Source organism: Macrosteles quadrilineatus, unplaced genomic scaffold (genome assembly GCF_028750875.1).
Source record: "Macrosteles quadrilineatus isolate MER2022 unplaced genomic scaffold, UCM_ALF_1.0 Scaffold_4__1_contigs__length_99947679, whole genome shotgun sequence".
NCBI classification, from domain to species: domain Eukaryota; kingdom Metazoa; phylum Arthropoda; class Insecta; order Hemiptera; family Cicadellidae; genus Macrosteles; species Macrosteles quadrilineatus.
In genome coordinates this window covers 16741064-16756500 of record NW_026542597.1, presented here as the reverse complement: position 1 = coordinate 16756500, position 15437 = coordinate 16741064, and positions in this window count along the sequence as shown.

Genomic DNA, 15437 nt, shown 5'->3' with positions numbered 1-15437 from the left:
CAATGGGATGAGAAGTCCGTGTTGGTTATGGTATTGAGAAAACTAACTTTTTTAGTTTGTTTTTCAGTTATCAAATATGACTTGTATTGTGAGTTCATTCAAATTAGGTATCTTCGAGTAATAACCAAGAAGGCTTAAACTGAAGATTTTGTTATGAAGTAACAAAGGTCGTACGTGACTGGATTACGAACACCAAATCTTAGAGGTTATGACGCAGGGGAGGTATTAACACTTAAAGTGCCGTTGACATGTTTGAACATGAAAATTGCATTTATTTCAATGTTAAGCAATGGCGGGAATTCCCGTCATCAGCACCCAACGTGTTAAGGGGGAAATACCTTTCGAACAAGATGGTGGTGTATACAGACTGCTTTTGATTGTTATAAAATATCAATATAAACTATGAAAATGTAATCATCATGTTTAAAACATTTATGTATTTAATCATGTCAATAGAATTAATAATTCACATAAAACCCTATGGCTAATTTGGATTTCAGTGGTTTGGGAAATAGTACGAGAAGCCACATAGATTATTTCGAATTTTCACTACAAACGAAAAAAATAAATTTTATAAATTTTCACTGCAGCAAAACGGCTGTTTTCAATAGGCTACATTCGTTGCGGGTGTAAAGTAGCTCTCTTCCTCCCTAGGGTAACAAAGAATAGTTTGCAGTAAAAAAACTGCTGTTTATTTTCTGAATTGAAAATATTATTCCACTGATTTTATGGAGGAAATTATTTATGAATAATAATAATATTATGATTAAGATTAAGTCATCAACATTTTTTTTTGAGTTTGGTGACCTCTTTTAACATTGCATTTGCCCGTCTACGTAGGCTATGGACCTGTGCGTGGAACGTATCCAGCAAAGAAAGGGGTGAGCTGGAACAGTACTACAAGGGTGAACTGTTTTACTGATAAAAGGTAAAGGATCCGAACCCATGCCGTCGTTACCTTGGACCCGAATGCCGTGACGCTACCAACTGAGCCACCGACTCACCAGTGTTTTTTCAACATTTGTGTGTTTCACTACAATAATATCAACATTTAGACCTACAATTAATTTTACGTCCTTTATACAAATTGAAAAGATTCAATTGTGTACTCTCTTGGCGAAATACCATAGCCTCCTCTGATAAAAGGCCACGTCGAGACTAAAGCGGCAACACCGCAGTCCCGGCCTTACGAAACAGCTGTTTTACTAATTCATAATAGAGCGTCTGCGCAATGTTAATAACATGTGTGTTACAACTGGTATGACAATGGCAATAGTCCGGCCGGTGCGACGTTGCCACATTCAAACGTCGTGGCCATGCATTAGAGGAGGCTATGGTAATACGCGTATCTTCTAATCTAAATAAAGGTTACAGCTGTGCATGTACAATAGCAAAAGAAAACTTGAAGTAATTTTAAAACGGTTAAATGTACGAAATTATAATATTGTAATTTAGATAGCTTGGCTAAAACGAAAAATATTCTTTGTCACAAGGATTGGACAGTTTTCTAGCCTTTGCTTATTTTCACCCTTTAAACTTGAGCTCGTGCTTAAAAGAGTCACTTTATTAGGCCTTGGTTATGAATAAAGCATCTCGCCTCTACCTATTGTCATCCGATACAGACATCATTAGTCAGTACCCCTCTAGAGCTGAATCGCTTACGTAATTCATCAGATTAGTTCGGTGTAAATGACCTGTACTAATCACGTGACTTCCGGTTAACATGCACATTATAACTAAATTGTATCTCGAATTCATACAACACGTTGAAGTGTGGGAAGTGAATTTCAGGAGGAAAACTTAAAGGGACGGCTTTAAGAGATTAGGAATGTTATTTTTCAGTATCACCTCTAGTTTGGCTTTTAGGAAGGTCCCTAACACAATTATGTTCTTTGCGTAAGTTTATTGATTTGTGTTTACGTTTTGTATTTTAACGTTATCTTTTTATTGAAATTAATAGAAAAAACATGGTTGGATAAGGTAATTCTTCCATTTTATCAATTATATTTCCAACCAAGGGTCACAATGAATAACAGAAAAAAACATATACTGATTATAGTAAACTGGTATACACAACTCAATAGTGACACCTATACAATTTTGCGAAGTAATGAAATTGTATTGGTTTACAATTGGATTTTGTTGGGTAAGAGTGACGGGTGTTTTCCCGGCATCAGCAAAGATTAGACTGATTTTTGACTGGGACTGATTTCCTTTGAAATCATTAGTGATTCTTAAATGCCACTTGGGTGAAAGTATAAGCGATGGGAGAATCCTTAAAGAAATTAAACAGGGGATGAGATATGTATAAATTATTTTGTCATACAACCGATTCACATACTTACAATCATCTTATATTACACTAGCAGAGTACCCGTCCTTTGTACGGGGTTGGCAAATAAGTATAAAATGCTTATTGCAGTTATACCCGATCTTTGCGTTTGCGATGAGAGAAAACACGGTTTGAGAAAATTTGATTCCTCAAATTTACGGTATGCGATAGTATTACACATCTACCATAGCCATAATGTTCTACTACTTCGCCTACACAATAGAGAAATATAGATTATTAAAATTTCGCAAAATATCATAAATTATTCATAAAATTAAAAACATAAACATAACTGTAAACAATCGTACTTTGACAGTTCTCATTGTGTATCACAGTTTTTTGTTGCTGCTTAGTTTAAATTAACTGTTTTCATAAATAATGAAAAAAATAATAGTACTGCACCCTGTTGGTAAATCTTATAAATTTATAATGCTTTTGCATATCATAGAACCAACTCTTTTAGTTGAAACAGCTGGCTAAATTCTTCAATTCCCTTTAAATATGAATACTCATAAGGTTAACATGGGGAACTGCAGAGCCACTGGGGTGGAGCCCAAAAGGATTTTTGAGATAAGAATATACCTATATGTTAATCGGGAATGTGAGCTATCATCATGCCAAAATTCAACCCAATCCGACCAGTATTTTTCGTGTTTACTTGTCACAAACATACATCCGTACATCCAAACTTTCTCATTTATAATATTAGTAGGATTACATTTTTATCTGAAAACAAAATTATTTATTGTTTATAGTATCGTTAATTCTAGTTTACTAATAACAATGAAACTGTGTTAGGATTTTAGTTTTAGCCTTGAGTGAAAGCTGAAAATAATTTGACTATGTGTAGAATAATATTTTTACATTCCCATGTTGAACTTGGTTTAAGAAAAAGATTATCGTTATGGGATTGAGTGTCCTGCAGTGAATAATTGATTTCGGTTGTGTAAGCCACATTTTCATCCAAAAACTTAGACTTGTTTATAACTATATACCATAATAGCGTACAAACTACAACATACAAACTATCACATGTAGTAAACATAATTTGAGAGTTGCTTAGTCTGTTAGCCAATTCTACTTGATCAACATTTTCCTACCAGATGTGATGTACACCGTGTCCCAAAAAAAACTGAACAATTTTAAATTGTTATATAATACGTCCAGGCATACCTAGTGTACTTTGAAGGTGATTTGATGGTAACTGAGCTCATGAAGTTTTGTTCAATATCAATTGTAACTATCAGCTGATTCATTGTTGTCGCTTGAAACTTGAAATTTAAAAACATTGCCCTGTCATTAAGCAGGCACCATGAACGCACGAGAGAAAGCGCAATGCGTTGAGTGGTACATTCAAAGTAAGTCAGATATTGCAGTGCAAAGAACTTTTAGAAGACGCACCCGCACCACGGAACAGCATTCGAGCCTGGTATGACAAATGTATGTTAACTGGAAGCTTAAAACATTTAAAAGCTAAAGGTAGGCCGAAAATCCAAAATGAATTGATTGAAAACGTGCAACAATTATTCCTTCACGACCCTCGAAAGTCTGTTCGCTGTGCAGCATGTGAGTTAAATTTGTCAAAATTATAAGTTTATAAGACAGAAGTTTCCGATGTCCGAGAATTGAGGCAAAGAATAAATGCAGCCTTTACTAACATTACTAACGAAATGCGCCATTGAGTGTGGGCTGAATTGGACAGCCGTATTGACTATCTTTTTGCCAACAATGGCAACCATGTTGAAAATCATTAACACATATGATATCAAACAAAACTTAGGAATATTTGTGTCAGTTAAAATGTAATTAGTTTATCGTGTGATTGTTAATAAACTTTTTATAAGTAAATAAAATTGTTCAGTTTTTTTTTGGGACACGGTGTATAACCAGGTATTTTAGATTCGGTTACAGTTTCCGCCTGAGAAAGCAATGAGAAATACAGACAGTAAATACGACCAGATGAAAAGGGCAATTTCCCCGTTCGGTAAGACTCAGTTGCGTTGCATAATGTATCCTCTTTTATCCGTTTCTCCCTCCTGTTCTGCTGACTTGTATCCCAAAAACCCCAATAAATGTTACCCCCAATATGTAACCTACATCACTTCCAAGCGCCTTTTAATGGTACAATTACTATTTAACTTACATAAACGGTAATGGAAAGCTCTTGAGTGTTACGAAATTGTTATTTTAAATGAGTTGGTTTGATATTGAAGTAGTTTAAAATTTAAGATACAATTAATTAATCAAATATCAAATCTAATTTTTTCTAAAATACTATTCTATAGGTCTACTACTGTTGAAACATATAATAGTAGTATAAGGATAAGTAGTGCATTTTCTGGTAAGTGTACGAAGTACTTTATTTTATACATCATACGGTAAAGGTGATGATCACAATGTTGAAGATGGCCGCGGTGAAAAGTGGCAACGCCGCAAACTCGGCTTACACAAACAGCTGGTGCGCCAATTCATAATGGAGCGTCTGCGCAATGATTATGTTTAGACGGTTGTTATACTGTTATTGCCATAGCAACAGTCGGCCGGTGCGATGTTGTCAATTATGTCATAGTAATATTGATACGATTAGAGGAGGTGATGGCCAGAGTTTTTCAGAAATATTTGAGCTTTTCAAGACAACTTTTATTATTGATCTTATACATAAAATAATAGGCAAAGCAATCTTATATACTAAAAAACTTTTGCACAACTTATGACAACTTGGACTACTGGACCAAATTACACGTGGTTGGTTAACAAATGAAAGATATTTTCCTGTAGATGTGCAGAATCCCTTTATAAATTAAAATAAACTGAAAAATAAGCACAAACAACTAATTTTAAATTTTAAAAAATAACATGGGACTTATGGGTTGCCATGTTGGTGACGAAATAACAACAAATTATAAACAGAAAATCAAAACAAACAAAAATCCAATCACAAGTTTTATTTACAGCGTGGGGTGAAAATAGAGAAGTTTACACAATACATCAAGGCCACACGTTGCCTTGAATACCTACTCTTGGTCGAGTTTTCGACCACGGGGCGAGCTCTCGTCTATATGAATAATATTTTGAAATATTCCTTAAAATCAATCTATAAAACAGTCTACCATATAAAAATCTAAAATAATTTAATAAGAACAGTTTTATACCTATACTGCTCCCTAAAATTATCTAGAAAATTGTATTGCATTTCGGTAATAAATAAAAGCGTACTTAAGATAAAAAGCCTTAAATGCATATACAAACTGTTTTCTGCTAACTAGTGTCTGGTATAAACATAAAAGTATCTCGGTATGCGATAGTTTCACTAGTAGGGAGCGAAGAGAGGTTGTAAAAGTGATGAACATCTGATTTTTACAGTTATAGCTTCCATTGTTGCGGGATGATCCCCCTTCTAACTCTGCCTCATCCTGAAGTCTCGTCCGGAGTCTTGTGTTTCCTACAGTCTGGATTACAAAACTCACCTAACCTAGCTAAAATGTTCCGGGTATTATACTAGAGTAAATATTTTAATATATTACTCATTCATACTCAATGCACTTTTATATTGTTTAAAATAAATATAACATTTTATTAAGTTTTATTTTGCTTCTGTCTTAAGCTTGTGTTATAAAAATCACGGATAATTTTAATAGTTTTAGAGTGTTTCATATACATATATAGTGGAAAACCTATTACCGTGGATCTCATTGTAAGACCTGGACCCGGGACCTAGACATAGGTATTTAAAGACTTATTTAAGTCAAATTCAGATCAGGAAAATGTAAATTCACTTGGTCTGTAGATTTGCTGCAACGGGGGTTGATGTAATAGTTTCAATTTAGTCACATAACTTGAAATACATAATTTACTAAACATAAAACCATATTATTTGGTATTGTAATTTGTGGATTTAAATTTGCATTCAATCTCATTGTTTGATTTTTAAAAGCTAGTTTCGATTCATCCAATGGCAAATGTCAAACACTTTTTGACTATACCCGAGACATGAATACCCTTCTCTCGACATTTTATGAAGGTTAAAGTCAGACACGCCTTCATAAAAATGTAACGGGATTGCTTTTACCGTACGGTATTGAAATATGTAACAGTAAGAGAGGTTAAGAAGAAGGTTCCGAGTAAGAAGAAAATGTTGGGCCCTCTAGTGCCATATGTTGGCTATTTATTATGTACACTCTTTTTACTCGGTGGGGCACACGGAAGATTTCTAAGGTGCCGTTTGACGATACTAACTGCTGACGTCACTAACTGCTGCGTCTGAAGAAACAGACAATTTTATAATTTTCTATTATTAAATTAAACTGTCATAACCTAACCAAACTAACCAAACGTGCTGATAATGGAAAAATCGAATAAAGGTTTACTAAAAAATTATAATTGTCTAAAATTCAAATTTTATAATCTTTTAATTATAAAATTAAACTGTCATAACCTAATCAAACCAACCAAACTTGCTGATATGAAAAAATTGTTGATAAAAAGTTTGGGCCGCCGGCGGGATTCGAACCCGGATCATCCGAACTATCAGCCCGCAACGCTATCCACTGCTCCACCAAGGCCGATGGCTGTATACGTATCGTTGCGGTATTGGTGTTACCTCAAAGTGACGTCAGCAGTTAGTGACGTCAAACGGCACCTGAGAAATCTTCCGTGTGCCGTTTCGCTTTTTACTCCTGGGTTACTTATAGACTTACAGCATATGTTGAGCAAAATCCCTTTAAGATTTACCATAATATTATGATTCAGCTTTTAATTTATATGTCTTTCCCGGTAGTGTTGGAGTTAAATGATCGTTTTATCAAAATGGTCTAACCAATTTTAAAATAATTAGGGTATAAAATGATAATTTTGTTAACTATAGCTTAGGCCTACGCTAAAACAAGAAAGAAATTGGCGGTAAAAACTAAACTCACGTGTTTCACATTAAACAAAAACAAAAATCTTCATGCCTTTAATAATTATTGTATTAGTGGTCAGTATTTGTTTCTTGTTACTTAAACTATCAAACATTTATTTAAACCGAACAAATCTATTGGTTAAAACTATTGCTTGGCCCGTGGTTATTGTAGGTAAAGAGTACAGCATAAATCATACAGTTTGCCTAAAAAGGGTCTAGCTGCCATCAGCTGTAAAGGTTGTATAGAGGCCTTCCTAATTATACTATTCAAATTCTATATTTAAACTTTATACCAATAAAAATAGCTACTATTCCATCTTTTCAGTAAATAAATAAATAACGTCTTTAGCCTGCGTGCATCAGATACAAAGTTCTGTTTTGCATGGAAACTTTAGTCACTACTGTTATCGAACGAATTCCCGCCTTTACGGAAGTGATGGGTAATTTGCGCGGTAAGACGATCCTTGAGGACAAAATTGGATCAAAGGAGGCCAAATTACTTTGACGACGTGTACACTGACCACTTAATGATGTTCTTGTGAACTTGGCAAACTGTGGGTGTGGAACTTAACAGACCTGAGAGGAATGTGAGATTAAATAGGTGTACTTTGTGTCACTTGGGGTAGAACTTCGATATACGACTCAGCTGGTTAAATCGATTGTCACAATCGATTATTTATACAATTAGATATTAGAAACATTGAGTATTAGCATTAGACTCCTCATCCCATTGTAAATTTTGAAGCTTGTTTTTCGTGTCTAGTTCATGTACGTCCACACTAATCGCTGGGGTAGACAACATTTTGTTTCTGTTATTTTAGGGTTATTTTCATGATTTGTGCTTTACTATTTGGTTATATAACTAGGAGATTAGTTATTGCTTATGATTACATCGTTTTATTTGGTTAAATGAGGTTTTAAATTACTGAAATAACAAGAAACAAATTGTAAACAAAACATAACCTCTACAGTTGGACGTACAGAACTAACAATAAAATTAGCTTCAGCTGTTCCATAGGGATGACAAATCTAGTATTAGACAGTAATCGGTTGGGCTTGATGTGAAGACTGAAATTACACTTGTAATTTTATTTAGTCAGGTTAGATGTTTGAAAATCTTGTTTTACAATTTTTTTCTTTGTGTTTATACTTGCGGATATAGCTATGTGTGCATATGACTGCACATGCTGGGTACGTATTTTTATTCATTGTGATATTACTTTTCCTCCGCCTTTACATCCTAGGACGTTAGATTCTAGCTCGGAACTGTTTTACGCATTACTTTAGTCTTAGAGAGCCTCTGCATTTGCACATGTAGAAAATCCATTTGTGATTGGCAGGATTTGAACCCGCGACCTCGGGAACTGAAGCCCCGAGCTTTGTCAATACACCAGCTCACTCACCGTTGTAATAATAATTCACTGTAAATTTATATTCTTTTCAAACAATATCCTTGCTCGTACAACTACAATGTGTGTTTATTTTTTTATCCGGGGTTTCAATGTTTTTAAAGTAAAACACTATAAGTAATAGACTTATGAACGAGGGAGTCAGTTTAGCAAATTACTATGGTAAATGAGGTTTGAGCGTTAAGCCCCACCTGCCGCTGGTTCAGGATTAACTGGATAGACGATCCCGGCTGAGATGATTACATGGGAAGATTTTGACACAAGTTTAATTGTTTGGGATTAATGCCAAACCAGCCAATCGCTGGAGCGATTACGTTTACAAAGTAACTTCTTGAGACATTAAACACCTGCCATTTTGTGATTTTAGTAGGCAAACACTGTTATGTAGCTGAATAAACGGTTTAGCAATAAATTGCTTACATATTCTATTCTGAAATAACTGTTAATTAGTGTCTGATAATTGTATGGGGCTTTGCATATGGAGATCATCATAAGTAAACTAAGACACAAAACGAAAACACTTTTCATGTAAAGAAACGACTTACAACTTGTTTTCAATTAATTTCGCTGATGTATACAATCAGCTGTTTAGTAAGTGACGCAATAATTTCGTCTATTAGGATTGTGTTAGTCTTATACCATCGATAAGTTGAATTATCGACAAGATACTTCGACGACCAATGAAACAATTGATACGTACTTTCTTTTTCACCACACTATGATGTTTTTGGCTGTATTACATACGTTAATTGGTGGCTGAAAGTTACGTTTTGCTGGCCATGCCAGCTGTCGCCAATTTGGGGACCGAGCAGGTTTTTACAGGCCGGGGCCGCAAAATCAGCTGTCCGCTTACTTACTTAAAACATGAATGCATTTTAAATACACAATCAAAATCCATAGCATTGCAATAGAATTGTGTTATTGTCACCGTTGCCTAGCAACTATTTATTTTTATTTTTGCTGATTCCTCAAATTATTTCTTCACATAACCATAAAGTTGTAGTTGTGTTGACTATCAGTGTGCATTATTATAGTGGTGAATAGTGGTAATAGGGTAAAGTGTGGTGAAAAATAGCGTTCGTACCACGGACCGAAATGGTTTTGCAGCTCTCGATCGATTTAAGTTCTCGACTTCGTCTCGAACTTAAAAACTATCTCGAGCCGGCAAAACCTCATTTTCGGCCCTAGGTACGAAATATACTATTACGTTTGCTCACAACCGAAATTTACACCTGTGTTAACGAAGGCCGACTTTTACTAAAAATACATTTACTCTATACAGAGCAAATGAGGTATTTTTCAGACCCACAGCGGGTGTATTAGGCCTAAGAATTGCCGTTTTAGTTGTGGTATATCGAAACTAGCATTTAATTGTCTTATAATATCACCATAAAAACAGCGATTCAATGAAAAACTATCAACACGATATGGGGAAAAACACACATTTGTTTTCCTACATTAATCATTACCTTTACAAATAATTTGGCTTAGGGGAACATCTCACTGGGACGGGTGGTGTCGTCCTGTAATCCAGCTACTAGGAGGTCGCGAATTGTGGATATTTATAGGCATGCACTGTGGATGCAATGCTCCCTGGTGTGAATTAACGTCCGCACTTGTGAGTACTACGACTACTCGCAGTACTATCCTGATAGTTAGACCAATTCGTTAATTACAAGGAACAATGTGGTTCGGATTCCACTATAAACTGTAGGTCCCTTAGTTGCCATGCTGTATGGGCTATTAATTAACAGCTGTGTCTAAGGAATATGTCGGCCTTAGGCACTAACCACAAGATCGCGCCACTCATTCTACACTCATCCTTCACTCATATTTGGGTTAAAATACGAACACAGTGGCGTCCCCATCTTAAATAATTGATAATTGATTGATTCATAATTGAATCTCTGTTTTGCAGAGAAACAACACAATTATTTACTACTTGAAATATCCAAAAAACGCTTTTGAAAAGTGGGCTTATGAATTGTACAAACTGCATATTTTAATAGAACACATACAACAATCCCCCAACATAGGAACAAACCCCAAGCGAAAATCAATGCTCAGTGTATGGAGATGGAGATTGGATAACCATTAACACGATGCTATCTCTACACTATCGAGTTTGCGAGCTTAAAATTGCGGATTCTTTAACAATCTTGGGTAAGGAATGGAATTGTTATACCATTGTATCGAGTTAAATTGTTACTATATAAAACCACCAGGGTCTGCGTCAAAAGAAATAAATATCTTTGTTTATTTTAGATGTTTAATGAGTAGCATATATCCATGCGATTGTTTTAGATAATAGTTTTAAGACAGGGTTTACTTAATTTTGTGAAACAATTTTTTTTTTCAAAATGTAAGAAATTGAGTAAAAGGGAGAAAATTTAATAAATGTTTAAATGTCAGTTAAGTGTAATAACTTATTTTTACCCCCTCATGATTATGTATTCTATCATTTAGATACCGTTCTGTATGATATAAAACAGTGTTTCGACTCAAAAACCATTATTGTGTCTGTTTTTAGTTTTATACTCGTATTTTAGGTTAGGAATATAATTTATCGAATTAAAACTGCATTTGAGTTTGATATTTGATAAAAAATTAAAATACGACGCCAAGTTTCATGAGGGTTAATCTGGTGTATGTCGAATTAGCAGCAAAATTTAGTAAAATCAATATTTTAGCCCAGTTGTTATAATTCTGAGCACCGTCGTTAAATAATTGTTTCATTTGACTTTGACTCTATCACTCTAAAATCCAGAAAGAAAATTTTAAATTATAAATTTGACTTTGACTGTTATTTTTAATATAAAAAATCTGAGTTTTAAAATCATATCATGTGGAATATATTTTTACAACATGACAAATATAAATATTTTTTTTTTTTATTATTTATTGGTAACTCGACATTTAGTTTAAAAACAAACCTTCACTGTCATTGAATATGTTTAACCAGACGACAATAAAAAATAATATCACAACAAATTCCAAAATATTACCTCAATGAAAAATTAAATAAATTATATTTCTTATATAGAGAATGGTAGGGAATATAAATATACGAGATATTTCTAACCTGATTTTCCTATTTGGCAAGGAACACTGTTCCGAAAATTAATTGAGCAAAGCGAGCAAAGCTCTTACCACACTCCTGCTTTTGTTTGACAAATACTCCTCCTGAACGGCTGAAGGGATCTGCTCGAAATTTTGCATAGTAACCAACCATGGGAAGGTATAAATCAGAAACGGTACAAATCGGACAACAAAGATTTTCCCTACGTGAATTTAAACTTTTTGAAATTTAATATGGGCCTTATGGGTTAATTGGTCACCATGACAGCATTTGCAAGATAACAATAACAACGTAAACAAAAGAATCATAACATAAAATGTTTATCAACAAGCCATCAAAACTAGCGCATTACTCATACAGAACAGCAGGGAATAACAATGGATTCATAAAGTTGAGCACAATTTAATACAAAATGAATAACTAGGCTATTGTACCATTGACTTTGGATACTGCAAGTAGAAGTCTCATTTGCGCACCAGATATACCATTGACTTTGGATCCTGCAAGTAGAAGTCTCATTTGCGCACCAGATATACCATTGACTTTGGATACTTTAAGTAGACATTTAATTTATGACAACCAATTGTACCATTGACTTTGAATATGCTACAAATAAACATATCATTTACGTAAAATAGATAGTATTAACTTTGGAAAAGTTTTGGATTAATATGATTGCTCCACTCTGTACACCTTGTTTAAATTTCGAGACACCCTGCATGTTGTGATAAGCAGCTGTTATCTGACTACGTCTTGTCTGCAGTGTCAACAGTTTGCTCTGTCCAGTGTAAACTGCAGACACAGAGTCTCAAAGGGACGTCTGGGTAAATAGAGTTTAACACCTTCATCAAGCAGCTCTAACAACTCTAGAGACCGCAATTTGCTTACTTAGGGCCTTCTTGTCAAAACGACACCACCTTGCCTTACGTTTATTGAAACCTACATTCTGTGGAACTTTACATTTTATAAAAGTTTATTAGTTTTGCTCGTATATGATTCGTTGCTTTTAGCGTATTCCCCTATAGGGAAGTAGTTATAGAGTGACCTAGACCCGGGACCGTTTTACTTTTTCCCTGGAGGCAAAAAACACTAGTTAAATTTATATGTATGTGTCTGTGAACGATATATAAATTATGTTGGTACGATTTGATGGAATTTATTCATTTATTTATGTAAATTGTCACAAATTACACCATATACAGAGGAGTTTCCTCAATGGTAGATGACATGTCAAAAATATGATACAAAAATGTTAAAAACTAAATTAAAATGTAACTTAAACATAATGAGAAAACAAACTCTCCACATGAACCATTTTACAAACCACTATTACTATATAAAATGAAATCCTCTACTGAATAAAACATATGGCTCTTTAGATAGTTAACAAGTTTTCTTTTAAATGTTTTGGCAGGAGATTCATTGCGAATATGAGAAGGTAGTTTATTTAATAATCGGCTGCCTGTATAGAATGGTGTCTTTTCAAAAGCTGCTGTTCGATGTATCGGCAAAGAAAGATTACAATTACGTGTAGGATAGTTATGTGTAGATTTTAAAAGAGTGAATTTGTGAAAATTGTCTATAACAAATAGAAGGGTATGTAGAATGAAAATGCAAGGTAAAGGCAGAATATCTAGTTTCCTGAAAATTGGTTTGGCTGATGCAGTATGGGGGGAATTTGTCATAGCACGGACAATGCTTTTCTGAATCTTAAATATTGCCGGAGAAGACTGTGAGTTGGCATTTGGAGTTAAAGGATTTAAAGATTGTAATTTGGCATGCATGTACAGGTAAATAAACCTGAATGAGTTCGCGAACCAAGATCAGGTCATGGGAACGGAGTGTTAAGGGGGTTTATGATTTGTTATGTTTTTTTAATAATTTTTACCCTTAAAACATAAAATGACCAGTTTTCATTACAACCATCGTAATTTGAAAAACCAATAATTTGGTACATTGAAGCGTTGTTGTATGATTAAAGATTACTGTATTCTTAAAATCCCTATGTTATTGTTAAAGAGACAAAGTAAAATGTCATAGTCTGCTTGCATCGGACGTTCGTTGAAACTAGGTGTAAACGTGTCCATTGTAAAATTACAGCAAGAAAATAGAACTACAAAATTCTCCAAAATGTAGAAAACCATTATTGAGACTTATTAAAATCAAACGTTGTATAGTTGTAGTTATTGATAGTATGTGATGTAGTTATCAAAAATAGATGACACACGACTTGACTTGATCAAGGAGTACAAGCTACTAAAATTGGTAAAGCGTTTTACAATTTTAAAATTTTTTACGCAACAGTATTCAACTTTCATACACCTTAATTTAGTATCAATAAGTGTTAGTGAAAATCGTAGTGCATATAATAGTTATAGGCCGGTTACTTGGAATCAAGCCAAATATAGTGGGTATTCCAGGTATAGCTTAATAAAGTAGGTAACTTTAGTACTCCAGAATTCCAGGATTCCCTTTAACCCATGGATCCGTTATTAACAGTTCTCTAAAGGTCTATGTCTAGTACTCTAAGAATCAAGAATAAAAAAAAACAATTTTAGAAGAATTTCTACCTCATTTATTTGGACAGTAAAAAAACATTAAAATTTTTCACGAATTTATTGTTACTAAAATGTTGTAGACACTCCAATCGAGTCATTAAAATCTTTCAAAGAGGAATCAAATCATCCAACATTCAAGACTGAAAACACATGTTCAATAATTCCTCAAAATTTTTTTTCAAATCAACAGGTGTGTCGCGAATTTAACAACACTTAACTGCACGATTTCATTAATTAAACGGTTATTTTTTATATTACGTCTAAATTTACAAACTAATAAATAGCCTTGGGTATAGAAAAATATTACTCACGTATTGAGAAGCGAAACAAAACACGGCAAAGTAATATAACACGGGTGTTTTGGTCAAAGAGCCGGGCGGTACTGGCTAGTGACGTCAACACAACACGTTGGGCGGTTGGGCGGCTGGGCGGTGGGTAGGAGGGTGGGCCACCCCTACGTTTGGGGCTACTACAGTGAGTACGCTGCTAGTATCTTCATTTTAGCCACTCAAGCGTGCCCACGACGCCATATTAGCGCTGATTCCATCTCAATACTTGTAACCGATGTTACCAATGTTAAAATGATCGATTTTATCCTATCTACTATCGACTTTTGATACTTTTGGTCGGCCTAAACAAAAGTGACTATAACGTTGTGCATATAGTCACTTTTGTAAGGGATGTCTTCTCTCTTCTGCATAAATCTCGCACCAATCTCCGTCTCTACCGGTTTTCCTTATTTACTTTTCGGACTCCTCGGACTCTTGGCATAATGCACAAATACTCGAAAAATACCGGTATGGATCATAAACATAAACAAATGACGTTGTTGACCCGAATCCTATACTAATAGCATTGAACATATGTTTTGGCAGTTCCCATTTAAGCGATGTTAAACAATGTTTATTTTCGGGCCAAAAACGTCATTTGTTTATGTTTATGATCCGTACCGGTATTTTTATAGTATTCGTGGCATAATGTATTACAGTATTTTTTCTGTAAAAACGAATAACAACATTTTTATGATATTATAAGTTAAGGTTTATAATTTACTTTCTCACATGAATGTAAATATACATAATAAAATAAATAAATAAAATAATATATTTTTTTTAGATTATCAGCAAATAACATATGTCTTGCTTCAAACTTTTTCCTA